The sequence below is a fragment of the Sarcophilus harrisii genome, chromosome 1, assembly GCF_902635505.1.
Source record: "Sarcophilus harrisii chromosome 1, mSarHar1.11, whole genome shotgun sequence".
Classification (NCBI taxonomy): domain Eukaryota; kingdom Metazoa; phylum Chordata; class Mammalia; order Dasyuromorphia; family Dasyuridae; genus Sarcophilus; species Sarcophilus harrisii.
The window spans coordinates 629,820,124-629,834,649 of record NC_045426.1 but is presented as its reverse complement, the minus strand read 5'-3'; the positions used below and the strand labels follow the sequence as shown (position 1 = coordinate 629,834,649).

The 14,526-nt window shown below is 33.5% G+C and overlaps 1 long non-coding RNA gene across 3 annotated transcripts in view; it reads right to left on the bottom strand.

Moving 5' to 3' along the window:
• The window catches only part of LOC116421369, a 90,341-nt gene that overhangs the window by 54,870 nt on the left and 20,945 nt on the right, over positions 1-14,526 (bottom strand). For all 3 annotated transcript variants that reach the window (XR_004231712.1, XR_004231710.1, XR_004231708.1), the window contains exon 3: positions 6,050-6,203. This is a non-coding gene — a long non-coding RNA (uncharacterized LOC116421369). The remainder of the gene's footprint in view (positions 1-6,049; positions 6,204-14,526) is intronic.

Here is a 14,526-nt window from a genome sequence, read left to right as displayed (position 1 = left end):
CCTTTTTAAAATTTTTTTTCTATTTAATTATTTCTTTTGTTTTAAATATATATACATGGCTAATTTTTTATATTCACCCTAAAGTACCCAGGCAAGAGAAAAACAGGGCAGACAAAATAATGAAGTTTTAAGAGCATTTATTACTGGCTAGGACTGATCCCCAACACCAAGACTGGAGGGGTCAGTAATGAATGGCCTCAAGGCCACATATTTATAGAAAGGAGAGAGAGACATCAAAATGTTTCTTGATACATTTGTCATAATAAAGGAATTTCTATTCTAAACAGGAGGCAAAAATTATCACTCTAAGGGGGCCATTCCCAGACAGCAATAAGCAGTATTTCTTTAACCATATCAGGTTGTCAAGGTCTTGGATCAGGACAGCACATCTGGGGGTGTAAGACTACCATCTTCATTAGGGAGTGAAGAACTAGTAATAAACTTCTAACTACAAAGATTCAAGATTATGTTTCTCACGGTCCCATTTCGGGTGCTTTTCCATTTCAACCCCTACAAAAACTCTTATATTCTAATTTTTTCCATCCCTTTCCCCTATCCCTCAATTGGCAAGTGATTCAATATATTTTAAACATGTGCAATTCCTACATATTTCCACAAATATCATTCTAGACAAGAAAAATCAGACCCAAAAGGAAAAAAAATGAGGGAAAAAAAACACAAAAGGCCAGCAAACAACAAAAAGAGTGAAAATACTATAGGTTGTGGTTTACATCCACTTCCTCTCTCTGTCCTCTCTCTGGTTGCAGATTGCTTTCATCATCATAAGACCATTGGAACTGGTCTGAATTACCTCATTGTTCTTTTTACCTTTTTATACTTCTCTTGAGTTTTGTATTTTGAGATCAATACTTTTGTTTGATTCTAGTCTTTTCAGCAGAAATAAATGAAATTCACCTGTGTCATTGAATGTCCATCTTTTTCCCTGAAAAATAATGCTTAATTTAGCTATGAAGTTGATTCCTGGCTATAATCCTCCTTCCTTTGTCTTTCAGAATGTCAGATTCTAGGTCCTTCAATCCTTTAAAGTGAAAGAAAGTGATTCTAGGTAATCCTGAATGTGGCTCCTTAATATTTGAATTGTTTCTTTCTGGCTGCTTGCAATATTTTTTTCTTGGACTAATAATTCTGAAATTGAGCTAAGATATTACTTGGAGTTTTTATTTTGGAGTCTCTTTCAGGAGGCTGATTGATGAATTCTTTCATTGGCTAGATTACCTTCTGATTCTAGGACATCTGGGCAGTTTCCCTTGATAATTTCCTGAAAGATAACATCTAGGCTCTTTTTTTTCATAATGGTTTTCAGGAAGTTCAATAATCCTTAGATTGTCTCTCCTAGATCTATTTTCCTGTTCAGTTGTTTTTCCAATGATATATTTTACACATTCTTCTATTTTTTTTCCTTTTTTATTTTGGTTTTATTTGACTGATTCTTGATTTCTCGTTGAGTCATTCATTTCTTCATTTCTAATTTTTAGTCAATTATTTTTTCTAATTATCTCTTTTAACTCCTTTTGCATTTGGCCAATTGAAATTTCAAGAGAGTTGTTTTGCTCAATGGATTTTTTTTCCCTTTTCACATATTATTTTTCAAAGAGTTGTTTTCTTTTTCCATTTTGTCAAATCTATTTTGTCATGAGTTATATTCTTTTATCATTTTGTCAGATTTATTTTGTAAGGAGTTATTTGGTTTTTTTTTCCATTTCACTAAGTCTATTTTTAAGGAATTTTCTTTAGATAATTTCTGTTTCTCCTCTTCCAAACCCTCTTCTAAAATCCTCATTTCCTTTCCCCATTTTTCTTCTTTCTTTTAAGGTCTTTTTTGAATTTTTTCAAGAGAGCCTTGTGAGATGGGAACCAATTCATATCATGTTTTGGGGCTTCATCTGAAGATGATCTGCTTTTAGCATCCTCAGGATTTTAAATCTGTTCTTTTCTTTCTCCATAAAATCTATCTGTGGTCAAAGTTCTTTTTCCTTTTTTGCTCATTTAAAAAAAAGTTGAGGTCTGCTTTTAGGGCAAAGGAGAGATTGTCCAAGTTTACTGTATAGGTGACAGTAGCTATGCTAGGTCAGTGCTGGCAAACTTCTGGTGCTGGGTGAGTGGGGCCAAGTCCTATATTATTCTGGGATGTAGGGGTGCACTATTTGCCTTTTATATTTGTATTGCATGTGTTGAAGCTAATATGCTGATCTAGTGACTTGCTAGCAGATCAGAATAGCCAACACTGCTGTGGATTCCTATGGTTATATTCCCTGACTTCTGGGATGCCACATTACCCTTGATCCCTGCACTTGCCTGCACTTAGCCCTTCCCTCCATACCCAGTTGATACACATTTTTTCTGAAATTCTTCCAAAATATCTTCTGCTTTAAATTTGTTACATTCCAAATAATTGTGGGCTCTGTCACTTCAAAATCAGTTCAGAGGCTTGATTTGGTGGTGATTTGAGGGATAACAGTGAGAGGTCAGGTAAAGTTATGTCTCCTCTCTGTCATCTTGGTTCCATCTCTTCTTTGATCTGTTTTTCTTGTGCTGTATGATAATTGTGGAAATATGTATAGAAAAATTGCACATGTTTAACATATATTGGATTGCTTGCAGCCTAGGCAAAGGCTGAGGAAAGGGAAGGAAAAAAAATTGTAATATAAAGTTTTGCAAGAATGAATGTTAAAAAGTATCTGTTTATATGTTTTGAAAATAACAATCTTTAATAAAAAAGACAAAAAATAATTTGTGAGTGAAACAGAAAGAGCTATTCCCTCAGTTGACTGTAAGAGGAACTAGTGAGAAACAACTTCCTCTCATTCCCCAACTCTGCCTCTCTCTTTTGCTTTTTTAGAAGTATGCTGATGTGCCTTGGACTTCCAGAAAAGAGGGCAGTATGACTCTCTCCTTTCCTTACACCAGTAATGACAATTGGACACACATGAATGCAAGAAAATGTGCTTGTCCACATAAGGCAGAAATTAGATGTCAAGCCTTTAAGTCCTACTATCTGACTCCCTCTACTGCCCCTTTTCTTGTTTTTTTTTTTCTTTTTTTTTTTATGGTAGCCAAACAGTGATCCTGAGAGACATCTATTTCCAGTCTTTTTAGCTGTTTTGTAAATTTGATGGCTTCTGAGTTGGATGAGGGTTTCCTAGTAGGTATTGATTTCTGTGATGGATTCTCAAAGGAGATGTCCTGAATCAGCTGAATTGTATAAATCTGAGGTAAAGATGATATTACCTTTGAGCAATTCCCTCATGTTCAAAGTTCCAAATAATGCAAAAAATATCTTTTCCTCTCAATAAAGGAAGCATTGTGGCTTTATAGGAAATTATGGAGAGAACTCTGATCTTGGAGTAAGAGCACCTGCAGTTATATAACAGTTTTCCACTCATTCAATATGTGGCCTTTGGTGATTCAATTAGTTTCTAAGATACTTTTTCAGTATCTTAGAAACTGAGGGCAATGAAGTAGATAGAGCACTGAATTTGGAGTCAAGAAGATGTGAGTTAAATCTGGCTTCAAACACTTATATTTACTGTGTAGTCTCTATACTAGTCATTTAAACTGCTCCAGCCTTCATTTCCTCAAATGGGGGTGATAATAATAATAATAGCATCCAATAATTAAGTTTATTATAAGGATAAAATGAGATAACATTTATAAAGTGCCAAACTATCACATAATTTTTCCTTTCTTTTCTTCCTTTCTGCCTAGTATTCAGAATATCCATCTGGTGAATGAAGGTGTGTACTAGATGATCTTTAAGTTTTTTTCCAGACCTAAAAATTAATCATCTTGTGAAGGCACATTTACATATAACTTTAAAATTTGCAGAATGATTTACAGATTTTTGTCTCACTTGGTCCTTACAGCACTTTTGTTTAGTAGTTCCTATAGGAATGATTAAGCACAACAAAGGGAAGTTTGAAGTACAATGCTTCAAATGTTCAGTTTTTGTACAACTACAATTATTGTCATTGCCTAAAGAATACTGGATTTAGATAGGAGAGATGATTCTAACTCTAGACCTAATTCTGAGTGCTGCCCTCTATCTTCTGATTCGTCTACCCCAGAGGGAATGTGGAAAGGAACCAGGTGGAACAGATTTCGTTTAATGCAAGCAAAGAGCATTTGCCATCTCTTCTGCCAACCTGATCAACAATGGAAATATGGAGAACTTCCAGTGCAAAAAAAATGTTATGCCTGTCCCTTAAAGGAAGAGGAGAAGGAAACTCTATAGAAAATGGGATATTTTTGTTTTGTGTAGGTTCAAATCCCATCTCCTTACTGTTTTCTGCCTAATTGCCAAATTTGGAAAAGAAATGCAGCAGTAAAACAGGAACTCTCATCAGTCAATTTGACTTTAGGCCTTTTATATCATACTTGTTACTCCATCTTCAGCCTACTTTAGGAAAAGAAATATAATCTTCTACTCAGTGATAAAGATTCTCATAAGTTGTGCTCTATATGCCCTATGCCCTATATTTATCTATAATTCTGAACTCCTCAATGTAGTCTTCCATCCTATTCTCCATCTCCCTCAATCTTCTTAATCCAAAGTTCCATCTAATTATCACTCTAACCTTTCTTTCTCCTCTTTAGAATGTTATTTCATAGGTAACAAACTTATTTTGACCTTAAGAATTTTCTTTTTCCTATATTTCAACTTTCTAATTGTTATTCAAACCTTTCTCTCCTCTGCTTACATAACTTCTCTGGTCATCCTTTTCAGTAATGACTATGTCTTCATATTCTCTTTGCTTCACTGGTCATGGCTGGGTAATTAGAACGCTCATTGATTCATATTGCTGTTTAAAGTTTTCTCCCTCTCTATCATTCTAAAACCTCTCCTTGTGACTCATGCTATTCACCATCATAATCCAAATTCCTGGTAGCAGTTATCAATAGACCTCCAGGTGATTCTCCTTCCTTCTTCAATACATTTGATACATGGCTCACAATCTTTCATGCCTCCCTAATTCCTGCTCTCAAACTCAGAGACATACATACACACACACACACACACACACACACACACATATATATATATATATATATATATATATATATATATATCTAAGGCAATTGCGGTTAAGTGACTTGCCTAGGGTCACACAGCGAGGAAGTCTTAAGGGTCTGGGGCCAGATTTGAACTCAGGTCCTTCTGACTTTAGGGGTGGTGCTCTATCCACTGCACCACCTAGCTGCCCCAGACATATATATTTAACATAAATATTAAATCTCTTTCAAACACCAGAACCATTCCTTCAATTTTTCAGCCCATTTACTTTCCATGACCTATCCCTCAACTCCATCATACACAAAATGGTTATGCCCTTGATCTTGCAATCACCCAGAAATGTATTCTCCATATTTGAGTTCCAAAATGCCCTTTCCTGACCATGATCTATTAACTTCCCACCATTCCCTCACCTTTGCTTTAGGAAACTATATTCTTCATTTACATCATGACTCAAATACTTTGACTCCTCAATTCTCTATCAGCTTATTTCCTGTTCATTATTTATTCTCTTCCTTTTTCTCTTTCTTGACTCTTTAGTGAACAAATTAAAATTTGGGTTGTCCTCTTGTAGAGTTTCATCTCCTAATCATTTTTTCAATTAAGCCCTATCAAGTTTAAAACTCAAATCACTTCCATAGTCACATACACTTCTGCAGAATCAAAGTGGAGAAATATCATACAACCATTTTGATTGGGTTCATTACAAAGTTATGATATCTAGGATCAACCTTCATTGCTGCTAGGCAATCCAACTATACCTGCCTCTTTACTTTACTATTTTACTTTCCACAAGGTCTCTTCCCTATGTTTTCAGGCATTTTGAAACTTTCCATGGGTTTCCTTACATTCACCTCCTCAACTGATACTCTTACTTCTTAATTAGTAGAAACAAAAAAGTAAAGAGTATTTATTCTGAGCTCTCTCTTCTTACCTCTTCCTCATCTCATATCACTCATACAGTCACCAACTTCTCCTTCAACTTTGTCTCACATAACGAAGTGGTCTTACACTTACCTTTGACCACTCCTCAATTTCTCTTGTATTTTCATCCAGTTACCAATCTCTCTAGCTATGTAGTATTTCATAGGTATCAGTCTTGATCCCACTTCTTTTCTTCCTCCTTTAGGTTCCTTAACCTTGCAACCTATGTGTCATTCTTGACTCCTCACTGTATGGAATATAGAGAGATAAGGTGAAGAACTTATAGGAATGTATGAATTCTTTTTCTGTATTTTATTTTCATTATTTCTGTGTTTCCCCTATGATCTGTATAATATGTGCAGGCTCATGTTTACTTGAGCCTTGGTCAGCTATAAACATATTTACTTAACCTGAGCTGATGATATTAATTATGACATTCATCGATATTTAGTCTATTAGCTTGACCACTATCTGCTTGATTAAGCCTGAAGGCCTGATTTTCTGTTTCCTAGAAATCAGGAGATTTCAGGAAAACAGAAATCTTCCATTCCAATCTCTCCGAATAGCAACAACCAATTAGATGTCCCGCCTTGTAATGTAATCTCTTGTATAAAAGCTATGTATCTTTACTACTTCTTTAGCCCTCCTACCATGAGCTTTCTCTTTCTTATCTTGTTGCTGGGATGGCTCATGCTCCAGAGGTTTTTAATAAAAAAAAAAAACTTTCCTGCCTTCTGCTGAGTGATCTCTGAGTAATCATTTGGGGTAAGGTTCTTCTGCATCCCTCACATCACTATCTCTCATAATCTATATCTAATATCTTGCCAATATCTATTTATTTTTTCTCTGGAACTTGTCTCCTTTCTCTTCTGACACTGCCTTCCCTCTGGTGCAGACATTTATCACTTCACACCCGAATTATTGGAATAATCTACTGGTGGTTCTGTCTGCCCCTATTTCTCCCTACTTCCCCCTTCAATACATCCTCCATTCATCAACATAATTACTAAAACAATTTGCCTAATGTACAAATCAGACTGGGTCACATTGCACCTTCTTATTGACTCTCTCTTCATATTGATGAAACTTTGACCTGAAAGATTTCAGACCATATCCAGATCACTAATTGGGGTGTTCTTTCTTTTATATTGAATCTTAATTCTCTGTCAACATGGGTAGACAGATAAGGGATAAAAAACAAACAAAATAAAACATAGGAAAGAATTCTTTTAAAACAAAGGTTCTAGAAGATTCTCTCTTTTTTTGCTTTTCTCTCTCTCTCTCTCTCTCTCTCTCTTTTACTTCCTCCCTCCCTCTCTCTAAATACAGAAATAATATACAGAAATATACATATGCATTTGTGCATATATGTGCATATATATGTATAAACTCTCTAGAGCATAGAAATGAAGCTATGTTAAATATATAAATGAGAAAATCAGCATGTGGGCCCCTTTACTTTTCCCTTAACTTTCTTGAATGCTTAGAGTTACTTACATAGTAATCAAGAGAAGATCTTGGGGAAAAAATGTTTTATGACCCTAGTCTCTGCATTGTTCCTCTTACCAGGAGGCTTAAAATGAGTTTTGTGGTATAGACTGTGGCTAAGCAGAACTTAATGAAGAATAGCTACCAGTTTATTTGATAATCTTATGGGGCAGTGGTTTTTATTCTGCCCAAAATTCCCATAGCCTAAAAAAACTACCCTAATTACAGACAGTTCTTTCTTCCTGGGTTCTGTTTTATACCTAGTTGTATTATTTGATTAATAGATGGAATTGTAACTATAGAGCTCTCCATCAGTCCTTATCAGGGAGAGAAAAAAAAGTTTTTAGATTTTTTGGGGTTTTTTTCTCCTTTAACAAATGGGATGTGGGATGGCCAACAGGTGCCTCTGAAGAGATAAAGCCCAGAAACTGGTAGCAGAGGAAAATCTTGGAGACCATGAAACTTGAAGATATCCAGCAGAAAGCTATTTGAGGACATTAGCAAACATCAGCCATCACATCTATAGGCGTGAAGTTCTGAGTCACCTTGATCATCTGTTTAATGAGTAAACATAACTGTTAAATGGGTTTTACTTCTATATTCTATCTACTTTTTCTACTTCTATATTCCTTTGCCACATACAAGTGTTCTTTGGGTAGTTAAGGTCTTTTTGCATGTGCCTTCTGTACAGATAACTTTATAACATATGGGAAAAGGTATCTCCTTTGCTCATGGTGGAAATAGTTATTTGTTTTGTGATAATTCATATGTATGTATGTATGCTTTGTAAAACTCAGTTTCTTCATCTGTACACTGAAAAGTTTAGGCAAAATAATTGGAAGACTTCCAATTCTGTGATTTTCTGGTATTATGATCCAACCTTCTTTTTTTTTTTTTTTTTTTTTTTTTTTTTTTTTTTTTTTTTTTTGCTTTTCCTCCTCTCTCAATTCTGGATGCACATGTTACATGATCCCATGTATGTGTTTGTGTGTGTGTGTGTGTGTGTGCACGCGCACGCATAAGTGCATCAACTTAGAGCTTTGTCCACAATAGCCTGTCTTTTCTACATCATTCATCTGAATTATAATTTCCATCCAAAGTGTGCTTCTTCCATGAATCCAAGTTGATCCCCCAGTGCAAATTTATCCTTTCCCTTTCCTCTGAACACATCACACCTATGCTATGCATAAGTGAAACATTTGTCATTTTCTCCTTAGAGTACTATCTTGCATCGTGAATTATGTTCCTATGTAACATTTTTTTCTTCCAGTAGATATTTTCCACCTCAAATTTACTATAAATCCCTCGTTGATATTAATCTTGGGTTACATTTTGATATTTTTCATAGCACCTTTCACTACTTTAAATGTAGGTTGCTGTTTATACATTTGCTGAATAGAGTAACAATATAAATGCATATATAATCATTTAAAAATACTGTCAAGAATCAGGATTGTATAGATCTGCATCTTCATGGTCTGGACCCACAATACCACAAATAGCCTGATCAGGAAGTCAAAAATTGAGTGGGAAGTGTCGGTGGCTTGGCTTTTAGACAAAGATGGGAAATATTATGTTCTGGCTCATCAATTTTGCTTTGTTTTATTTTGTTTGGATTTTTTTCACTTACATTCTATTCAACAATGATTCAGCTGAATGAATAAATAATTGAATGAATCAAATAATGATTCAGAGGCAAATTCTGTATGTTACCGTATAAACAAAGTTTTAAATAATAAGACCTAATGACAAAAACCTAATAAAGTCCTTGGTATTAACAATTTTCCCTAGTCTGTTGGCTTCTCACACAGTCATTTATAGTTCACCAAATCTGAAAGGTTTTTCCAAAGCAAAGGAGACCAGTCTTTTCAAGGTGGACTTAAACTCAAGGGACTTATATTTGAGTAGAGATTTTAGTCCTAGGAGAAAGGTTTCTAAGTAATTTTACCCATTTTGTATATTGATATAGAAGAAATATCCTCAGACATAGGAGAGATGAGTAACTCACCCAGAGTTGTAACACTAATAAGGATTTTCTGATTTATATATCATAAAACTCTGTTATGGAATATCCTAGCAAATGACTTGTGGTGTTCTTCTTTTCTAGAGTATGATGGTTCTCTGGGAGCAGGTTTCTTGGGGAGTTTTCTGGAGGCATCCTTAGTTTCAGTTCAGAGTAATAATCATCCCAAATTCAGTTAGGAGTTAAAATCCAGTTCTTTATTGTTTCTTCCAAAATAGCCCAGTTAGCTTTCTTTGGTTCCAAGATCTCTCTTTGCTAGTCTTTTGCCTCTGAAAGCTTCTGCCTCTAGCTCAACTCTGACTCCTGACTTCTCAATCCCCTCAACTGACTGAATTCTGGCTTTCAATCTCTTCAACTGAATCTTCACTGACTTGTAGTTCTCAATATCTTATATCTTGACCCTCACTGAGACTGAGAGCTTCTTATATATGATCTCTTAAAGAACATAGGATAGTTTACTTCTCCGATCTGTGGAAAAGGAAAGAATTTGTGACCAAAGAAGAACTAGAGATTGTTATTGATCACAAAATAGAAAATTTTGATTATATCAAACTGAAAAGATAATTTTGATTATATTAAGTTAAAAAGTTTTTGCACAAACAAAACTAATACAGACAAGATGAGAAGGGAAGCAATAAACCAGGAAACATTTTTACATTCAAAGGTTCTGATAAAGGCCTTTTTTCTAAAATATATAGAGAATTGACTCAACTGTATAAGAATTCAAGCCATTCTCCAATTGATAAAATGGTCAAAAGTCATGAACAAGCAATTTTCAGGTGAAGAAATTAAAATTATTTCTAGTTATATAAAAAGGTGCTCTAAATTGTTATTAATCAGATAATTGCAAATTAAGACAACTCTGAGGTACCACTACATACCTCTCAAATTGTCTATGATAACAGGAAAAGATAATGATGAATGTTGGAAGGGATGTGGGAAAACTGGGGCACTAATACATTTTTGGTGGAGTTGTGAACTGATTCAACCATTCTGAAGAGCAATTTGGAACTATGCCCAAAGGGCTATCAAACTGTGAACACTCTTTGATCCAGCAGTGTTTTTATGAGGCTTGTATCCTAAAGAAATCATAAAGAGGGAAGGGACCCAAATATGCAAAAAAATTTGTGGCAGCCCTTTTTGTAGTGGCAGGGACCTGGAAATTGAATGGATGCTCATCAATTGAAGAATTGCTAAAGAAGTTATGGTATATGAATGTTATGGAATATTACTATTATATATGAAATTATCTACAGGGTGATCTCAGAGAGACTTGGAGAGACTTACATGAACTAATGCTAAGTGAAATGAGCAGAACAAGTGGATCATTGTACAGGGCAACAACAAGATTATATGATGACCAATTCTGATGTTCATGAAGAACGGTTGGTTCTTCTCAGTAGTCCAGTGATCCAAAGAAATCTCAACAGACTTTAAACAGAAAATGCCATGTGCATCCAGAAAAAGAACCAAGGAGATTGAAAGTAAATTAATATAAATTAGGTTCACTTCTTTTTTCTGTTTTTTGATCTCTCTCATAGTTTTTCCTTTTTGCTCTGATTTTTCTCTCTCAACATGAATCAATGTGTATTAAAAATAATGTGTATTAAAAATAAATAAATTTGCTAGGATAAAAAAAGTAATTCAGATAACTTCCCTGACAAATTTATTAGAAAAAAAAGTAATTTAGATAACTTTTTTGACAAATGTCTTGTGCTTGGTGATTACTGAACATAGAGAAAGAATTTTAAGCTGGGAACAACTTTAGGGTTCATTCTATGTAATAATTGTTATTTAACAAATGGGGAAATTGAGATTCTAAGGCATTAATTGATTCACCTTAGGATGTACATGTAGAAATACAAGAAACAAATGAGTTGAATTTGTTCCTCATTGGCAACCCCCATCCATTCCCAAAGTTTCCTTATATTTTATTTCTATAGAATGTGATCCTATATCCTTACATGCATGTATTCATTAAAATAACTATTCTCTTTCTTAACAGATTCCAACACTCTTCCATCCTACTCTTTAATTTTTTTTTCAGAAGCAATTACAGTTAAGTGAATTACCTAGGATCACACAACTAGTAAATGTCTGAAGGTGGATTTTAACTCAGGCCACCCTGACTCCAGGACTGGTGTTTGATTTACTATGCCATCTAGCAGAACTATACTACTCTTTTCACTTTCTTATATAAATGAAGTTGAAATGATTCACCCTTTGTACAGTAGGCCATCACTAGACATTATCACTATAAAGACTTCAGCTTCTTTGTATGAATTTGTGTGTGTATATAGATAGATATAAATATTTATATGTGCATGTTTGTGTATGTCTGTATAATTATGTGTGTGTTGTTTTTGGCAATGAGCCTTTGGGCACTACTGAATATTCTATTCTGTTTCCCAAATACATCTATCCCATGCTCCTCTCTTCCTTCTATTTAATTCTAGATCCATCTATTGTTTATCTGAAGCAATTGCCTACAATATGCATATCAATGAAATGATTTGTCAAAATGCTATCCAGCTGCATGTCATATTCTGGGCAAATCATGTTTGTCATTCTTATTTTGTGTTTGCATGATTCCCATATTCTCACAGATTGCTTCCTTAGAGCCTATAAACTCAATAATATGAGCCATGGGAGTGGGGAGCTGGTGAAAAAGTCTGACTATATCAAACTTATATTACATTATAGTTTAGCAAAACACTTTCCTAATGACTGTTTTCTAAAATAGCTACTACAAATATCATTAGGTCTATTGAATTACCTAGAAATCAATAAGCATTTCTTAAGAATTTACTATGCCCCAGTAAATTGTGTAAACTATATAAACTATTTAAACTAAATGGTGATGATATAACAGGTCCCTGCCCTCAAGGAACTAGCATTCTAATGGAGGTTGTAATGTGCAAAAAAAAAAAAAAAAAAAAAAAAAAAAAAAAAAAAAAAAAAAAAAAAAAAAAAAAAAAAAAAAAAAAAATACATACAAAACACATGGAATTTAAATAAAAAAACTAATCTCAAAATACCTATCAAATTATACTTTCCAGTACTGTGTAGAAGAGGAATTAGACAATTACATGTAAATCAAGAACTGGATTTAAATCCCACTTCATGGCTTATTTAGTTGTGTGACACTGAAAAGTTGATTGAATGCCTTGTGATTCAGTTTCTTCCCCTATAAAAATAATATTTGGATTTGATACTCTCTAATGTCCTTATAATTATAAATCTACAATCCATTGATCTTTATTCTTTTATTATTCAAAATAACATTCAGTCCAGAGTCTTAGAATTCTGCCAATACAATTATAGGTGATTGGATTTTATAAAGAAAGTACATATTACTCAAAAAATCCCACTCTTCCCCATAACCAAACCAACACCTTTACAAAATTCATCATGTCATTTGATGAGACACAATAAATTTTATATTATTCTTTTATTCAAAATATTTTTATTTATTTCATTTAATGTTTCTCAATTACATGTAAAATATGTAATATTTGTTATTTTTTTTTAATTTTGAGTTCTAAACATTCTCCCATTCTCCATCCCTCCCTCTTTCCCTGTTTCCCACTGGAAAAGTAAGCAACCTGACATAGATTATGTATGCAAAGTCATGCAGAGCATATTTCCATATTACCCACATGCAAAATAAAACAGACCAAAACAAACAAATACTAAGGAAAATAAAGAAAGAAAGAAAGAAAGGAAAGGACAGAAGGAAAGAAAAAAGGAGGAAGGAAAGAAGGAAAGAGAAAGAAAGAAAGAAAGAAAGAAAGAAAGAAAGAAAGAAAGAAAGAAAGAAAGAAAAAAAGAAAGAAAGGAAGGAAGGAAGGAAGGAAGGAAGGAAGGAAGGAAGGAAGGAAGGAAGGAAGGAAGGAAGGAAGGAAAGAAGAAAGAAAGAAAGAGTTTGTTTTTATCTGTAGTCAAATTTCATCAGTTCTTTCTATGGAGGGGGAATAGCATTTTTTATCATATGTAACTTCAGAATTGTTTTTTACTGCTTAGAAGAGCTAAGTTATTCACAGTTGATTGTCATACATTATTGCTGTTGGAGTCTATAATATATTCCTGTTTCTGCCCATTTCACTTATAATAAGTTCATATAAGTCTTCCCAGATTTTTCTAAAACCTTTCAGTTCATCATTTCTTATAACACAATAGTATTCTATTTTTTTTTTTTGCCTTCACAAAATGAGCTGTTAAAAATATTTGTACATTTAGGTCCTCTTCAAAACAAACAAACAAATAAATTTTGAAATACCAGACCTTGTACTAGTATTGCTGAGGCAAAGGATATGCACATATTTATTTTCCTTTAGGCATAGTTCAAACTCCTTCAACAGAGAATTTTTCCACATTCTTTTTAACATTTGTCATTTAATTTTTCTGTTTTATTAAACAATCTTATAAACAACTATTAAGTGGTACCCTAGAGTTGTTATAATTTGTATTTCTAAGCAAGAATTGGTTTTAAATCCAGTTTAAATTTCTAAGCATTCTTCCTTTCTCCATTCCTCTCTCTATCCCTAGAAAAAGTAAGCAATTTGCATTTAATTTACATTTTAAATCAAAAATGATTTAGAGCTTTTTTTAATGTGATTATACATAGCTTTGCTTTCCCCCCCCCCCGTAAACTTTTTGTTCATATTATTTTGCTAGTTATTGAGAAATGGCTGTCATTTTTACAAATTTTACAAGTTATTGTTATTTTATAAATTCACTTCAATTTTTTTATTGTCTCTGCTGCTTTGATTTGAATTTATTTTGAATTTGAATTTTAAAGTTGTTTGAAAAATAATGTTGAGTAAATTTATGAATTAAGTTATTAGATTAAAAAAAATCATTCCTTAGGCAGATACAGGACAAAATCAATTAACTTTCAATAAAATTAATTTTAAAAAATACCAAAAAAGAGAATTTAGAAAGACAGGAAAATTTTGAAACTAATGATGCCCGCAACTCAGAAACAGTCTAGTTATGGGAGAGATGTGTATTTAAAGTTCTGTTGATTAATTCTGGACATTCTGAAGGAGAAAAAAAA